Below are 16,799 nucleotides of genomic sequence, written 5' to 3' on the forward strand. Positions count from 1 at the left end.
CATCTCATTTATCCAAACAAAAGTTGTGTAATCGTTCTCTATGTAGCAGTTGTTTTAAAATAGAACTTAATGTAATGCAGCTTTAATGTAAACATCATGAGTTAGACTGACAAAAGTCACATTAATTCCAATCTTGGTCACATTGCCGCAATTTGGATACGCACTGGAATTCAGTACCACGTATATACACCGATCAGCCAAAACATTAAAACAACCTCCTTTTTTCTACACTCACTTTTTATTTTATCAGCTCCACCTACCATATAGAAGCACGTTGTAGTTCTACAATTACTGACCGTAGTCCATCTGTTTCTCCACATACGTTTTGTAGCCTGCTTTTACCCTGTTCTTCAATGACATGGTGGTGGTGTGTTAGTGTGTGTTGTGCTGGTATGAGTGGATCAGACACAGCAGTGCTGCTGGAGTTTTAAAATACTGTGTCCACTCACTGTACACTCTATTAGACACTCCTACCTAGTTGGTCCACATTCTAGATGTAAAGTGAGAGACGATCGCTCATCTATTGCTGCTGTTTGAGTTGGTCATCTTCTAGACCTTCATCAGTGGTCACAGGACGCTGCTCACGGGGAACTGTTGGCTGGATATTTTTGGTTGGTGGACTATTCTCAGTCCAGCAGTGACAGTGAGGTGTTTAAAACCTCCAGCAGCATTGCTGTGTCTTATCCACTCATACCAGCACAACACACACTAACACACCACCACCATGTCAGTGTCACTGCAGTGCTGAGAATGATCCACCACCCAAATAATACCTACTCTGTAGTGGTCCTGGGAGAGTCCTGACCATTGAAGAACAGCATGAAAGGGGGCTAACAAAGCATGCAGAGAAACAGATGGACTACAGTCAGTAATTGTAGAACTACAAAGTGCTTCTATATGGTAAGTGGAGCTGATAAAATGGACAGTGAATGTAGAAACAAGGAGGTGGTTTTAATGTTATGGCTGATCAGTGTATGTAGCTTATTGAAAAAGAATAATAAAAAATGTCAGATACTGTCATAAAAAAGACTAATTTAAGAGAAAAGTTCCATATGAAAAAAACTGGGCCATATTCACCTGCTGAGAAAATGTAAGCAATGTTTTAGTATGCATGATTTACATAAACCGATCTTTCTTGCAAAGAGCAAACTTACACTTTGTGTTATAGAGCACCTTTACAACCTAACTTTAATCGTATTATTGTAAATATATATGATCTTTGAAGTAGGCTTTAGAACAAACAAAAAAAACTGTGATTGTTTAAATTGTTTTTGTATTTAACAAGCAGCATAATCTCTTATAACACAGCTTGTTTTTTTGTAATTATGAACTGTTAAATTATATTAAATATTTAAAATGTAAATATAGTTTTGAAAAGACTAGTTTAGTTTTTGTCTTTTTACCATGTACATTTTTAAGTTGTTGGTTTATTGATTATTTTGCCTTCTTTATTTTAGATTAATCAATTAATTGGATATTTTAGTTAATAACTGATTGGTTGAAGGATACATTTCAAAAATATAAATGTTGACACAAAGCCTTTTTGGCACTGTGGCACAATACTGCTGCAAGCCAAGGTTCAAATTCCCAGCGGTGCTATCAGCCATCTTTATACAGACATGATAGGCTTTGTCTGTTGGAGGAGATAAAGCAGTGGTAAAACACAACTATAAAATACAACTATAAGATTTTCTGACCACAAATTATAATATAAATATACACTGATCAGCCATAATATTATAACCACCTCCTTGTTTCTACACTCACTGTCCATTTCCACTGTGTTTAAAAACTATAGCAGTGCTGCTGTGTCTTATCCACTCATACCAGCACAACACACACTAACACACCACCACCATGTCAGAGTCACTGCAGTGCTAAGAATTATCCACCACCCAAATAGTACCTGCTCTGTAGTGGTCCTGGGAGAATCCTGACCGTTGAAGAACAGCATGAAAGGGGGCTAACAAAGCATGCAGAGAAACAGATGTAGAACTACAAAGTGCTTCTGTATGGTAAGTGGAGCTGATAAAATGGACAATGTGTGTAGAAACAATGAGGTGGTTTTATTGTTATGGCTGATCGGTGTGAAAAACTATAATAACAAATCAGTACACTTAAATATTTTACTTTTATTTATCATCTTTCAAAAATAGAAAGTAGGATCTTTTGAAAATGGCCTGATGGATTGAAGTGCTGTTTAAAAGCAGGGACATTTGTTTGAAAGAAACAACAAAAATAATCTGGACTAGTATGTGGTAGATTCCACTTCCACCCCAACTTAAATCAACATTTAAATTAGAAATAAATGTAAAGATGTTTAAACATGTTCAAACTGATTCAGCATTTAGACTGGCACATCTCTAAATTCTCCACTGTTGACTAATTATAAAATACAAACATTCTTGCTGGTCATTAACCAGTGAATAAAAAGAGGAAATAAAAGCTCAGATACAGGATAAAGCTCCAGATAAAGCTCAAGCATTTTTTAAATTTTCGCTGAATTATGCATACAGGGATAAATATAGCAGTGTATATTTTAGCAGATTGGCCGGGGGAAAAACATAACTCAGGGCTGTTAGTAGAGGTGAGGGAAGAGGAAGGAAGGAGAGGTGAACTAAACAAAACCAAACAGAGGCAGCCAGTTAAAATAGTGAAAACACACCCGTTCTTTACATTGTGTTATTTTAAGCGCAAAAAACTAAGAGTAAGAGAGGAGCGAGAGATTAGGAAAGATAAAGAGTTACAATGAGAGTGACAATGAGAAAGAAAATAACATGGCTTGTTCTGAATCAGTATGAGCTTCTTCATCTTTTTTATGGCATTATCAAAAAAGATCTCACACAAGTGATTGCTTCTTGTTGTGATTTAAACTCCAACACAACAGCATGGATTTAGAGAAGGTGAAATTTTGATAGCACAACATAATGCAAGAAAAGGAACACTGCAAGAAAAGGAACACATAAATAAAACCATCCACATACTGCAGGTCTTAATGCACCTAAAAAATAATGAATATTTTTTAGACAGCAGTTTATCTGGAGAACTAAAGGTCACACAGAGACACCTGAAGTAATGTGGACATATATCTAAAAATACAGCTGATTATGACTCTGGCTTTTGGCCACTATTGCGGCGCACTGTGATCCAGCTGATAAAATGTTTAAGAATCACTGCATTAAACTCTTAAAATCCATCTAAAATATAAAACAATATGAGTGACACATATGTGATCAAATCCTTAGCTAAGATAATACAGTAGACCATTGAGTTACAAACCGTTTACAAAAAACACCATTTAAGACATTAGAACTGTTAGGTAAAGGGGTGGTTTGGGAGGTCTGGCACAGACTAATTCTATTTACATTATTTCTTATGGGAAAAATAGGTTTAACTAACAAACATTTTGACTTAAGAACAGCCCTTCAGAAACAATTAAATTTGTCAAAGTCATTTGTCTACTGTATGTGAATATGTGAAGTATATACACCAATCAGATAAAGAGAATATCCACGTGTAAAATGGGTAGGGTTGAAAATAAACAAGCCTCTTCTCCAGCAGTCAATGGCACTGAGTAAAAGAGACACATTTACACAGACAGCTCTCAGGTAAGATTAGGATATCTGCAGAGGTAATAAACCATTCAATGTTGCTCTACACTGTAGAGTGAAGATGCTCGCAGAGGCCTGGTAATGGATTATTTTTTGTACTATAATTTATGTGTATACCTTTTTTTCTTTTGAGGGAGGGATGTGTGTTATCAATATAGATGGACTATAAAATTTGTGTGAGGAAAACAGGCCCCCGGTAGAAAAGGTTTCTAATAAAAAAGTGACAAGAGTGTTTCCTTAGAGAGTGACTGTTTAAGCCAACAAGCGAGCAACTGAGTGTGTATGTGAGCAAAGCTAACCAAATTTATTTAGTGATTCAAGTTGGCTATTTAAAGCCTTTCAGTCAGCACTGTAGAATATATCTCAAATCTTACCATAAAAGTCAATCATTTATCGTAAAGTTTCTACAAAAACAATTGGCCACAATCTAAGAAAATTCCAGAAAAGAATCTGAAAATAAAGTGAAACCTCGATTTAACAGACCTCCTTGAAACGAATTTTGGATTTACAAGTTTGTGCTTCAAGAAGAAAAACCTGTATGTGTCTTGTGTTATGAGGCCATGTCTGTGGTAAAGGAGTACAATATAAATGTAGATATACATTATAAATATACAGTATACATTTGGCATTTTGACACCAAACACAGAATTTAGCCTCCAAGAAAAACAACAAATTATCCAAGACTTAAAAGGTGGACTGCAATCAAAGCAGGATGCGTTACAATCAGCCCTTTGAAGGCCACCATAATGCAGATGTGGCCCTCAGTGAAAATGAGTTTGACACCCCTGGTTTACATGAGTGAGAGGCTTTATTTTGATGGGAGGCTGGCTTTGTTCTCGCCTTTTTTCTGTTTTATGCTTAATTTTTGCAAGTTCTAGTGCTTAGTTATGCATCCGCACTGCTCCAGTAGCCACCAGCAGTGCTTCAGACTCAGAGTAATAGAGAGTCCTCACTATACGATCATGGCAAAAAAAAAAAAAAAAACTCCTCCACCACACAAGGTAAATTAAAATTCCCCCCAGTAATACAGTACACAAATTTGAATGTTTATTTGCAGCTTTTACATTACATATTTACATATCTATTTACGTTATTGATTTTATTGTTTATGTGCATGTAATATGTGCATGTTTAGCACTTTTGAGGACCTTGCTGTGTTTTCATATATTTGTGCACCCTCTGGAAAAAAAACCCTGGCTGTTTCAGACAATCACATTTAATGGACCAGTGCACCCCCCTTTTAGGCCGTTAAATTGAGGTTCTACTGTACATTCACTCATTGTCTGTTTTACCACTGCTTTATCCTGTTCAGGGACGCGGTGGGTATGATACACCGTTGCAAAAGGCAGGAAACACTTCAGACATGTCACCAGTCCATTACACGGCAAACACACACTTATTTACACCTTAGGGCAATTTTTTGTGGTTCCAGTTGGCCTGACTGCATGTCTTTGAACTGGTGGGAGGAAAACGGAACAATCGGAGAAAACCCACACAAACATGCAAACTACACAGAAAGGATTAAGACCACTCCATCGAGGAATCAAACCCAGGACCTTGTTGCTACCCACCAAGCCACCATGCCACCCAAATCTGAAAATAGTTTTTGAATTATAGCAGTGTCGAAAGAGGTACAAGGCTATGTTTAAGGCTGTAGAACCACACTGAGTGCTATAATCCCTAAATGTAAATGATATTTTGTGGGTTTTAAAGTTTAATATATCAGTTAAAGTTAAATATCATAATTAATTTTGTGGTAGATTGGTGGTTAAGATACTAAACTAGTCGAGTCAAGTCAAGTCAAATGTATTTGTATAGCACTTTTTACAATAGACATTGTCTCAAAGTAACTTTACAAAAGCCAGGACCGACAGACCAAAAACCCCTTGTTGAGTAAGCCAACGGTGACAGTGGCAAAAAAAAAAAAAAAAAAACATTCACGTAAAATTACAGAAAGGGACCTTGGGAAGAATCAGACCCCACAGGGACCCATTTGCTTTGGGTGGACAATTGATCAGAAAGTTGCCAGTTCAATCCCTATTACTGCCAAACTGTAAGTGTCTTTGGATAAAAGTGTCCACTAAATGCCATAAATGAACTGAAATGAGTTTAATATACGCATTAACAGAGGTAATCAAAAAATGACTTTTCTATAAAACAAACAACTCTCATTACATGCATAACACAGGTCGGACTGGTCACCTACTCTTGCTGTCTCAGTGTCAGTGTAACTGCAGGGATTTTCTGCTGCCTTGTTGGATAATGAATATTGCTGGAAGGATTTGAAATTTGCCTGCAACACCATCTGTGAATGTCCAACCCCACGCGCACAGCTAAACACGACCAGGCAAAGCAATCTGCTCTGCATATATATATAACTCACTCACACACACACACACACACACACGAAGGGATGAAGAAGGGATGGAAAGAGGAATAGAGAAAGAGAGAATTGAAATATTGGAGAATTGCATTTTGCCATCCAAATCTAAATTAGGCATGTAAGGACTGTCTCTGCGTGAGCCACACTGGTTACCACCATGAGCCCCAGATTTCCAGCGGCATGCTTTTATTACGCGCAGCCGGCAGACAGAGTGCATGGATACTGGGCTACATGATTGTGTTCCGTAACCTCTTATCAACTTGGTTTTCCCTTCCAGAAAAATGCTATCATAGCTCAAAAAATCAATCTACCACACATGTGAGGCTATGAATAAAATATTCCAGAGCACAAGAGAATGTAGATTGGAGTCTGGAAAAAAAATCAAACAACTGTGACTAAGTGTGCTAAAAACTCAGCAACATGAGCTAAAACGCACCATATCAGATATCTTAAATCTGACTTATTATTAAGTAAACCTTAGTGCTTACAGTAGATTCAAAAATATTCAGACACATTCACATTTTGCACACTTTTTTGTGTTGTGGACTTAATTTGGATAAATTTAATTTCCTTTTTTACCCAACAGCCTTTACTTAATTACTTATAAAGACAAAGTAAAAAAAAAAAACGTATTCAAACCCATTCCTGTGGCACTCCAAACTGTGGTCAGGTGCCTCATATTTGGCTTAATTATCCCAAAGATATCCTTAAAAAACAACTGAAATCCACCTGTTGCATTTTGAATTAACTGGACACAGTATGGAATACTTTCTGAACCCAGTGTTTAAGTCTTAAATTTACACATGATGCCTTTGAACCAAATTAATATAAACAAAAAACACATGTATATGTAAGATTACACAATTACACACCACAAATTAATAGAACAACTACTTAGTTGCCCGGCAGTTGTTGGTAATTACAGCTTCAAGATGTCAACAGTAAGAAACATTTCGCTTTCTGCAGCAGTATCATCAATTTTCATTCATTCTTCTTGGCACAAGTGTTTAAAATCACCAGGGTTACAAGGATCCCACTGATGAACTTCATGGTTATTCAATAGCATTTTAAGTCAGACATGTTACATTTGTTTCATCTGACCATTGTCTAAATGTGCTAAAGGAGTGACGATTATTGCCTTGCCCTGCAGTTCATTGCTTACTGTTTACTGGGCAACTGTTGTTTCTGCTGTTTTCAGGTCATTCTGTGACAATTTTTGACAGAACCCTGGCTTCTCTCCTAACTTGTTTATCTGAGAGCATGTTGCAGATCTTGACTTGCACACCCAAGGATGATTTGTGGTTTCATGAACTTTCCTCACAAAGATATAGTTTCACCAGGAAACAATAGGCGTGAGGCAGGAATTCGGCCACCCCACCTCAGACATAGCCAATTATGTCTGTGTACATGCAAAATAGAAGAATATATCATATTAAATCCTGGAAGAATAACATTATTAAAGCCCTAAAATTGACATTCTGGTCATTCTCCTTTGATCGTTTTCATTAACACGGTGTCTGTGTGCAGAACTACCACTCACTGGATGTTTTTTTAGCACCATTCTGTTTAAACTGTAGTGATTAGTATGAAAAAATCCCAGCAAATGAGCAGTTTCTGACATGTTCAGCACCAGCAAAAATGACAGTCATAGTTACTTAGATCACATTTTTCCACATTCTGAAGTTTGACGTAAATATTAAATGAAGCATTTGACCTACATTTGCGTGATTCTATGCATTGTGCTGCTAACACACACACTGGAAAATTACACAGATAAACATGGCCAGTGTCTGTATACTTTATTGCCAGCTCTAGTAATGTAAGGAGCACTTTTATTGATAATTCCTAATGAGGAAACTTTTATCAGATATATTTATTAACAAATACATATTTTCTTATCATATAGTATAATTAGAAAATATCAAATTCTAATTAATTAATATGAATATTTTCTGCCTAAAGATGTCTATACTTCCACAATTTTTTTTTTGGGGGGGGGGGGGGGGGGGCTGTCAATCTTCTTGGCTCTTGGCTACTGGATGGCAATTAAACAAACATCTGATCAATAAGGGGATAAATAAATACAATTCAGTTGCAGCATTTAATAAGAATTGTGAAAAGCATTTTAAACTCATTAAAATTTGCAGGCAGAGATAAAGTTAGAAGTGTGTGTAAAAAAATACTGTAGAATAAATATTAGAAAATGTAAAAACACACCTACCATATACACTGCTCATCATGTCGCTAAGCAGGATCAAATGAGAGAGAGGAAGAAAAAAAAGAAATCAGATCAGAGAGATCAGACATAAAGTACTTCTATTAATCTTAACTAGTAGAACTTACAATTTAGTAGTTTTGCAAACTAAATGCAAAATGCTTACTCAACTGTTTATTTAGGTACACATGTCTCTCCATTCTGTTTGTTCACTGGTGAACTAGATATACAAATTAACCATTTCCAAAATTATTTATTCATTAATTATTATTGTAACATTTTTACTTCGGTCAGGGTCGCAGTGAGTTTGGCAGCACACCAGAAACAGTACAAGCAAGAAAGAGAATTGATCCATTGCAAGGAATCACTATTACAAATTCACTTAATCACACCTAGGAGCAATTTAGAGCAGCCAATCCACCTCGGGAGGTAGGAAAAAAATCAGGGTTTCTTAAAATCTACATGGACATAGGAAACAAATTCTGAAATTCATCACAGACAGTGGTCAAAAGTAATCAAAGAAATGTCCTTAGGGTCCATTTTTCTATGCATCATCCATGCTACCAAATTAGTGTTCCTATCCTGTATATTAATTAACTAATTTGTTAAATAATTAATCATTATCATAATCATATTATTTATTATTAGTAGTATTATTATTTGATTAAAGTCTGTTTATTTTTTTTATTTTTTTATTTTTCATCACTTTACAAGAATAAGAACAAAGAGAAAAACCAAATCCTCTTTAACACACAGTATACAATCAAAACAAAACCAAGAACGCCATCACAGTGAAGTTACATATTATATTAATTATATTGTCATGCTGTTAGCCCCCATCTCCCCTATATATGCCAGAAAAGGCTGCCAAATATTATAAGATTTCTCAGTGGACCCCCTGACAGTTTATCTAATCTTCTTTAGTTTGAGATTATTAGTAATTTCTGTAAACCATTATTATTATTATTGTTGCTGTTATTATTATTATTTTGTGATGATAAGTTAACAAAAAAAGCTGCTTTAATTGAAGTTTTACACAATGCACTGTACTTATAGGTAAACAGTCACATTTATCTATTTTAAATAGCAGAAAAGACTAGAGTTAAAGCCAAACAATTGGACAATAAATTAGTATTATTAGTATTGAAAAGTCAGAGAAAGCTAAATTAATTATGACTGTGTTTTTGAAGTGGGAGCAAAAACTGGAAGGTGTGGAATTTAAACAAATATGTGCAGTTAAACAAAATATTACAAAATATTTAAAATCTGTAACACTACACAAAACCTTTGGTGTAAAAGCTAACTCAGAAGAATACATGTCTTTTAATACTAAGGAAATACATTCTGATCAGATCGTTTTATTTATGTATTGTGTGTGTGTGTGGGTCACAAGATGCTACCCCAAATATTCCCCGCTGGTTCCTGCGTCCCTGCCCTCACCTCTGGATCTTTCGTTTTTCTCTGTTCATTCTGCATGCTGAGACTGGACACTGTCTGGTCATTCCAGAAACATTCATCTATTCACACACTACTTTGTTTCTCAACTCCATTCCTACAATAATAAAGAAAGGTCTGCTTGGTCCTCATAATCCTATCGGTCAACCAAAAATGTCTTTTTGTCTCCGTCTTAAAACGGACCAGACCTAGTGTCCGAGCTGCCCGATGTGTCCGTGCGCTGCCATGGCCCTCCTCTTTCCTTTCAGTGTGTCAATGCGCTAGTGGACACAGCTATAGACCGCTATGGACACAGCTAACGGACACTCAGCCATACACAATTATGGACACAGCTAATAGACACACAGCTATAGAAAGCCACGGACAATGCGCTTAAAAAACTCTTACCTGTTCATGTGAGGAGAAGCGGTTCAGCGGAGCGGGAACTCGCCTCTACACACCCACTCTGCCCGTCAGTTAGTGCGCACACTTTCAATTGCTCAATCCCGCTCACTGGCAACCTGGAGCCGCTCCAAGTTAGTGCGGCTGAACTGGAGTTTAAAACACAAACTGACCAGCAGCACCAGCAGCACTTCTGCCATGTTGGAATTCCGCCTCCTCCAAGCAGCTGCTCAAAAATAAAGCGGCAAGCCACACACTGCGCATGCGCTTGGACTGGACAGCCGGACACCAGTCACTCTCCATGAGTGCGTTCACAACTACAACAACAGTAATCATTATCTGCTTCTCTGTGTACGAAGAACTGTTTTTCTTAAATAAACAAATCATCAAAACACCAAAAGACGTGGCAATTTTGACATTAACATTGTCCTGCTAATGATTTAATTGAGAATGTCATTATTTTTAGATAATGACATATGTTTTAGATATTTAATAGGTCTAATAATGCAATTACAAAAGAATGACACACTTTCTTATGACAGATTTTCAACTATTCTAAATCTCAAAATCTAAAATCATTTAAATAATAAAAAATATTTAAACATGATGAAAGAATGTCAAACAATTCATGATTCAGAATGAAACTTAGTCCCATAATCATTCATTCATCACACTTTTTTTTTGCCAAATAGTTCTATATTTGTTTTTATTTTACAGTTAGTTCTATGCTGGTATTGCAATTAACTGCCAAAAAGCACAAAGATGCATGTCTAAAATGTGCACAGAGTTTTGTATGAAGTGTTAATACACAGACGACTGTGGTGCAGTTAACTGCTTATTAATTATTAATGCGTATTGCGTAACTGTTGTACCTCTTGCTTTTAGGTCATCCTGCATCTCATCATCTGTGAGCAGTACATTTCATCTTCAATGGCACACCTGTCAGGTTGAGTAACATTGAACTATATTGACATGCTTGATGTGTTTGCTATGGCTTTGTTAACTTTCAATTCATATTTTTTTCATAAGTATAAAGTAAAAGACATCCGTGTTATCATATTTTACAGACATTTCAAAAGTTTGACAGCCTCCAGTAATAAGGCTACAATTATGACAAGCTTAGAATCAGACATGCACAGCCACGTTTTACCTCCTAAGATACACTGTATGGCCAACAACTGCTATGCAAAGCTTCTCACAAGACTTTGAAGTATGTCTGTTAAAAAATGTTGTGTCTATTCAGTTAAAAGAGTGTGTGCCGCTGGGCACTGATGCCACCACAGTTGGGCTTAGGTCAGGGATCTGTGCAGACCACTAAAGTTTATTTAAACCAAGCTTAGGAAACAGAGGCACAATCATGCTGGAACAGGAAAGGGCCTTCCCTAAACTGTTGGAGGCATATTATTTTCTTTATATAATTAATTTATTATTTCTAACATTTGTTTTGGCTGAAACACATGAATTCAAAAATTAGAAGGGGTGTCTCAGTACTTTTGTCCATAGAGTGTATCATGCATTTACAGTTGCAATCAATAAATTCTTGAGATTGTAATGATTTTTGTAATTGCATTTTTATCTTAAATGAATGCTTAGAACAAAAAATTAATAATTAAAAAAATAATAATTTAATAATACATTTAACAATAAGTTTATGGTGGGTTTTTTTTTCTATATGCAGAGTCAAAATATAGATAAAGTAACTTAAATGATAAGTTTTGAGGTGTAGAAATCTGTGACTTTTCTGTAAAATATGGCTACTTTGACAGCACCAAAATTGGTATTGCACTATATAGCTTTCATACAGTTTTTCACACCCAACATTGAAAATAAAGAATGCAACACTGAGGTAAATTAACATTTTACTGCATGTATACTATTCTGTATGCAAGTTCCTAGAAGACATTACCTGAATTTGAAATTCATCATTGTGTAAAAACGTTTTTGTGTTTGTATGGAGGCGGCAAGTAGCGTTGTGCCAATTAAGATGTTAAATGCTAATCATAATGATCAAACCACAGAAAATGATTATTACACACACATACACAAAAAGCTAAATAAAATGTGATTAGCACTGCAGTATAATGGCGTCATTAAGACAAAACATTATGATAGAAACCCACCTACTGTTAGTACACACACACACACACACACACACACAAACAATTACAAACATTGCTGTTGTTCAGTGTCTAAAACAATAACAATATGTTAGCAATAAATGGCATTATGCTTCATGTTAAAAAAAAGTATTTGGACACCAATCTATATGTGCTTGTTCAATTTCACAAGCAAAATGATAGACTATGATCAAAATTGCTTTGACAAGACTCTTGCATAGAAGATTTAAGAAGAATTATTGTTTATTTTTTACAATAATGTAAGAACTCTTTAGTCATGAACCAGTTATGAAGTGAGTTTTTACTTTTTAGGTTAATATGGAAGATATGGCCAAAATCATCTTAACACATCCATCCCTAATGTGTATGAATCTGTACAAACACCTGAAGGATCCCACACAGACACAGAGAACATGCCATAATAAACAAAGACAGTCCAATGTTTGTGGATGTAATTGTTCTAGTTATATTTATACACTTTTTTGTTGGAGTTTTTAAACACCTCATGGTCACTGCTGGACTGAGAATAGTCCACCAATCAAAAATATCCAGCTAACAGTGCCCCGTGGGCAGTGTCCTGTGACCACTGATGAAGATCTTAAAAGCAGCAACAGATGAGCGATCGTCTCTGACTTTACATCTACAAGGTCGACCAACCAGGTAGGAGGGTCTAATAGAATGGACAGTGAGTGGACACAGTATTTAAAAACTCCAGCAGTGTTGCTGTGTCTGATCCACTCATACCAGCACAACACACATTAACACACCACCACCATGTAATTGTCACTGCAGTGCTGAGAATGATCCACCACCTAAATTATACTTGCTCTGTGGTAGTCCTGTGGGGGTCCTGACCATTAAAGAACAGGGTGAAAGCAGGTTTAAAAAGTATGTAGAGAAACAGATGGACTACAGTCAGTAAATGTAGAACTACAAAGTGCTTCTATATTGTAAGTGGAGCTGATAAAATGGACAGTGAGTGTAGAAACAAGGAGGTGGTTTTAATGTTATGGCTGATCAGTGTATATGTTTATTTAAGTTCAAAGTTAAATGACTAACCTAAAGTGGATATCTGCATTAAATGACATTATATCATAAAAACATGCCTAGGTCATGTATTACAATTCAATTACAAATATATATTTAGTTTACTGCTTTAATTCTATGTATATTGTTAAACTAATAAGTACATTTAAGCTATAATGGGGATTCCTGCACCATTAGTTAATGATATAATGAGGTGTATTTATTCTTAGCTTTGCTTTGCCCTTTTAACACTTCGTGATTTGCTTTCACCTCCTACAGAAATGCTCAAATCACAGTCATCTAATATAGGTATGGCACCAGTAAAAGGAAGCAATTTACATTTTCTCTGCTAGCTACACAGACACAAGTTAACAAGGCAATGCTGTAGTTCAATGCAGCTCATTGAGAAATGAGACCTGGACATAATACTAAAAAGCCATGCCAGAATTTTTAAAAAGTATATATAAAAAGCAAATTCACCTTTAAACCATCAAAACCATTAAATATATTTCTATTTTATTTTTTTTTACACATTTTGCATTACACCATTTATACTGACAAAAAAAGCAACACTCTTTTAACACATTACTTAAACACTGCCCACCTGTCTGACATGCATTTTTTAAACTTTTAAAATTGAACATTAAGTATTTAATTTGAAATGTTAACACAGAGTAAATATTTGTATCACCTAAGAGCCTGGAAGCTAAAATTTGTCACTTTTCTAAACCAAATTGCACTAAGGCGTTCGTAACATTTCAGATTAAAGTTTTTATATTATTTACCACTTTTCACACATATGATATAAATGAATAATTTTTTAAAACATGCCAAATCCCAAATAAGGTTCTCTTTACCTTATGTGTGTTTTTTATAGGGTCAATAATAATGCTATTTAACATGCACATAGTTACTCTGTTAGGGAAAAAACAGTAAGCTTTATCCACAAAAAGGACTTAAATGGAATGGTAAGCAAAAAACTGAAAGTAAGTACGTTTTCTCCTTACAAATTTACCTCAAATCAAGTGTACCTCTAATTAAAAATACTGTTACAGGTACATTTTTTTATTAAATTAATAAACTTAGTACCACTGATAACAATGGATTTTCATTCTCTCATCTTAATTCCTTAATCTCATTTTTATTTAAAAAGGTTATATACCACAGCATAAACAATAAAGAGGCATTAGAGAATATACTATCAAAGCTGTTTCTATAGTTTCAACACTCAAACTGGAGCAGTAGAGTAAAAAGGAACTCACATTGTCCTCAAGATTTTGTGATACATCCATACAGTCACACCCACATAACCTCAATTAAAACACATAACCACAGTTACTAACATGAGTCTTATATAATTTATATAATTCATTTACAATATTTAAAATATTATTGTCCTTTTTTTATTATTGTCTGTGGTAATCACAAATTAAAAGTTTAGATTTAACAGCCAACTTGCTTCTCATATGCATTTGTTATTACATGTTGGCAAATATTTAGTCCTATTTTTAATTGCTTATATATGGCACGCAATCCTTCCTATTTCCACTATCCTCACCCTCAGGCTGAGCGCACAGCATTATGGGGCTGAGAATATAGTGACATCAGAGAAAATGTCAGAGGCTTGTGGGAGGCAATGTTAAATTGAGGCCTGAAAACCTAACTGACATTTTTGGATCGTTGAAAAGGTTAGGCAGCTGCAGCGTGTTAAACTGTTACTGCTTGACAAAAATATAAGAGAGTATTTGACTCTATTTTGGCACAGTCAATATTGTAGCTCCAGGAAAAGAAATAGTCCTTATCAATGCTGTGAGGCTTGTAAAAGATTTACTATAGCTCTGAGCTGTGCAATAAAGACTATAGGGAAAATAATTTATGTTGCTCAATATTAATAGTAATGAAACTAGTTAATGCAGTTTTTATTTTCACTTTTATAAAATATTACAAATTATAAAGCACAAATTATACAAATCCTGAACACTACATTTTATCTAGGTGTAAAATGTATATAGTAAATATATAAGTATAAGTATATAATTTGATTAAAATTTTATGCATAAATATAGGAATAAAATATGAATAAATATAGGAATTTTCTATATTACTATAATTAAGTTGAAAGAACAGTGACTATCTTATTTTTAGTTTGTAGTAAGTTCTACATTCTTTTTACCCATTTTTAAAATTAAAAAGTACAAAAAACCATTGTGTAACAAGCACTCAGGTTGCAATAAAACCTCCAGACCACCAGAGGGCTGTCACGTATGGCTCCCTTGTTTCTCTGTCTGTTACACATGGTTTCTTGTTTGGTTCTGATAAAACGACTTATGTTTTCATGTGCTAATTGAAAAATCAAGTTCTAAGCCTTATTATGTTGCATTGTACATCTTGTTACTCTGGTTATGACCTGAACTGTTTGTTTGATTGTGAATTTTGGATCTTGTTTTGTAACCGTTAGTCTGAATATTATTGCTTCTAGTGAACTTCTAGTGAACTTGTGTACTTGGTCTTGTTTTTGCTGAGTCTTCTATGCTGCAAAACTTTTCTCACAAAACACCAGTCCGGCAAAAAAACCAAAAACATATTCTGAGTATTTGCATTATTTGTGTTCATGTTTGTTATCTGAGGCACTAAGAATGCTTTCATTATGGACGTTGCCACAGAGACACTCTTGTTTCATTGTGAAATTTATATTACTTTTGTCATTGACCTGAAACCTGATGAGACACAGAATTTGTTCATTTCTTGCTATTATGGCTTACCAGTAAAGCACACTACTGGACAGAACAGTTCTTCTTGAAGGGACATTCAGGATTTAATACAAGGAATAGCTATCATAAGGAGCTCAGAAACCTACCAGAGAGCCCAGCCAATACGCAACATGGTGGCTCAGTGGGTTGCACTGTCGTCTCAAAGCAAGAAAGACCTGGGTTCGATTTCTTGGTGGAGTGGTCCAGGTCCTTTCTGTGTGGAGTTTGCATGTGCATGTTCTCCCCATGTCTGCATGGGTTTTATTCTGCTGCTCAGGTTTTCTCCCACAATCCAAAGACATGCAGTCAGGTTTATTGGAGATACTAAAAAGTCCCTTTACGTATGAGTGTGAATGTGTGTGTGTTTGCCCTGTGATGGACTAATGACCTGTTTAGGGTGTTTCCTACCTTTTGCCCATGAATCAGACCCACCGCAACCCTAAATAGGATAAAGCAGCTGTAAAACAGACAATCAGTCAATGCCAAGGCTCTGCTTCCTAATGGTGACAAGATTACCAATCTACTCCCAGATGTCACAAAAGTCAACATTTTGCACAGATTTTTTATTAAATTCTTCTCGTACTTCCTTACGTCTTTAATGCCATTTGTCCTAACAAGATTTTCCAAGTTTATTTCACATTTAAAAAACATTTTGTTATTAAACGTTAAGCACTATATTATGTCAAGTACTTCTCACAAAGCCTGAAGTGTCATTAAGTGATATTAACCTCCTTGTTTCTACACTCACTGTCCATTTTATGGTAAGCTCCACTTACCATATAGAAGCACTTTGTAGTTCTACAATTACTGACTGTAGTCCGTCTGTTTCTCTGCATGCTTTGTTAGCCCCCTTTCATGCTT

At 35.4% G+C, this 16,799-nt stretch overlaps 1 protein-coding gene and 1 long non-coding RNA gene across 2 annotated transcripts in view; one reads left to right on the plus strand and one right to left on the minus strand.

Moving 5' to 3' along the window:
- The window catches only part of nudt15 (nudix (nucleoside diphosphate linked moiety X)-type motif 15), a 426,914-nt gene that overhangs the window by 46,095 nt on the left and 364,020 nt on the right, over positions 1–16,799 (plus strand). The window lies entirely within an intron of this gene.
- LOC134316501 (uncharacterized) lies at positions 8,000–10,153 on the minus strand. The gene is made up of 3 exons (XR_010013104.1): positions 10,052–10,153; positions 8,216–8,238; positions 8,000–8,052 (listed from the first exon to the last, which is right to left on the minus strand). It is a non-coding gene; the product is annotated as an uncharacterized LOC134316501 (long non-coding RNA).

Source organism: Trichomycterus rosablanca, chromosome 6 (assembly GCF_030014385.1).
Source record: "Trichomycterus rosablanca isolate fTriRos1 chromosome 6, fTriRos1.hap1, whole genome shotgun sequence".
NCBI lineage: Eukaryota > Metazoa > Chordata > Actinopteri > Siluriformes > Trichomycteridae > Trichomycterus > Trichomycterus rosablanca.